We start from the raw sequence: 2,463 nt of genomic DNA on the forward strand, positions 1-2,463 counted from the left end.
ACCCTCCAAGCAGAACCATTGTTCATTGAAACAGTTGGTGAATGATTTTATGGATAGACCATATTAATACCTACACCATTTCTTAAATGAATGTAACCTGTTCTCTGTAGGCTGAAAATAAAGTCATTCAAGTCAAATAGCTTTGACTATAGCAGGAAGTCTGTATCAAAAAAATTGAGCCTACAATTCATTTCTTGGTGCAGCAGAACTATCAATTCTCAGCTTAGCTATAATAGAGGTAAAAGAAACCAGAAGCATCACAGAAGAGCACAGAGGACCTGGAGAGATAGTCAGGGAACTTCCTGCCTTTCTAAAAACTGGAGTCCAGTTCCCAGCATCAACACATCAAACACATCACAACAGATCACATCTACCTGTTTCTCCAGCTCCTTAGGACCCATCATCCTCTTCTGGCCTGCTTGTGCAACATATAAGTGTATGTATACACACACAAACACACACACACACACACACACACACACTTTTTTAAAATTAGTCAAGAGAACTGAGGAGAATAAATGATAGACAGGTGTCCAGTGACGTCTTTCTAAGAAAGTACCCTTAAAAATGACAGGTGCAGAGAGGCCTTGGAGGAACATTAACAAATGAAGAATGTTAAAGACCATAGCAAAATGTTTCTGCCAGAGAGAACAGTCACCTATGTTTTTGGATAAGATGTGGAAATGATCTGTGGAAGACAAGGCTTACTTCCTGAGCCTGTTCTGAAAAGCAGTGTCCAGTGCTTTTCATATGCCAAGGGCTTCTTAACCCACAATACTCCGAAATATGTGGTTTCCTCTTATCATCAATACTGTCAAGCCCTGAAACCTAGTTCCCCTCCTCATATTGTTGAGTCTCTGAAAAGGTCTTGTCTGTTTAACTCTGACACCTGTGGTTCCTTCCTTGAGGATCTCAAATAAAACTCTTGTGACAAATGAAAGCAACAGAATGTCAGCATACCAGACAGACAACTACCACATGCCACTGGGTGGCACAGCAAATCACTGACCATCCACTGCTAGTCTGTGGACCAAGCAGAATGTACTGGCCCAATGAATATTTCTCAAACCAGAAGCTCTCCTTTGTATCACCTCCTTTCCTTTTTTTCTAATAGCACATTCCCCAAACTCCCACATAAGAAAAGCACACAAACCCTGAATCACGTTAGATTGGAGGTGACACTTGTATGCTATGGTTTTCCCCCTTTCAATAGAATCAATCATCAACTTGTGCTCCTACTTCATCCCTCTCAGTTTGTTCCTAAGAACCTGGAAGGGGATGACAAAGCTCTGTCTTTAGCTCTATATCTCTGAAGTGCTCTGCCAGGACTTCCCATCCAATGCAATCCTTACTCCATCTTGAGTAGCATGGACCCCAGGCTATGGGCTCACACCCTTCAAGAACATGACCAATTCAGATGCCATATTACTTGGCTATAAACAGGGGTTTCCAAGTAATCTGCTAGGTGCACAGGGCTCAGGAAAAAACAAACTCTATTTTCAGTTGATTGGATGGGACATAGTAAAGAACACAGGTGAACAGCCAATTAACCTTTCTATATTCTTTTGGATATTTGTGTGTTTTATGAAAATGCCATACTCACTTTTTGAACTGGGAGAGTATGCCAAATTGTTACTAACCCCTAAATTTTGTGGGAGTGATTGAAAAGAATGGAGGATGACACTTACCTGAAATGTGATATTTTTATATTTAAAGATATGAACTGTAAGTATAAAAAGGCATTTGATTTCTCCAAAGAATACAATTTATGCTTTATACTTTGCAATTCTTTATTCTTGTCTAACTGGAAAAGAATGAAATAGGAGGTCTTAGTTTGGTTAGTTCATCCTCATTTCTGACACAGCTTTCCTCTTTTGTGTGTACATTTGCCAGTGTGAATTAATGCTTTCAGGTTCTGTTTTAACTTTTTTTCCACTTTCAACCATTTGTTCTGTTTTTAACCATTTTAGCATTTCAACTTTTCTGTCTCCCAATTTTTGTGCCTTCCACTGCTGAATTCTGAGCTACACAATGATTGGGTTCTAAAATATTTCTAGATTTATATTTATTTTATATGTGTATACGTGCTTTTCCTTACATGACTATCTATGTATCGCATGTGTTCAGTGTCCAAAGTGAGCAGGCACACCAGATCCACTGGAACTGGAGTTATAAATGTTTGTTAACTGGGTGCTGGGAATCGAACCTGGGTCCTCTGGAAAACTAATTGGCACTCTTCTGAGCCATCTCTCTCCAGCCCCTTCTACAATTGTTTTATAACTCTGGCATAACTCATGTACAATAGAAATCAATCAGATATGCTCATCCATATTGACAAACTATCATTTCCTGACAATATTAAATTTAAAAGACATGTTTTTTGTCACCTTTAAAGGTATCCTAAGATAGTAATGCCACAATAAGAAAAAATAAAAAGATTCTGAGCTATCCCTAGAACGTAAG

This window comes from Mastomys coucha, chromosome X, assembly GCF_008632895.1.
Source record: "Mastomys coucha isolate ucsf_1 chromosome X, UCSF_Mcou_1, whole genome shotgun sequence".
Lineage (NCBI taxonomy): Eukaryota > Metazoa > Chordata > Mammalia > Rodentia > Muridae > Mastomys > Mastomys coucha.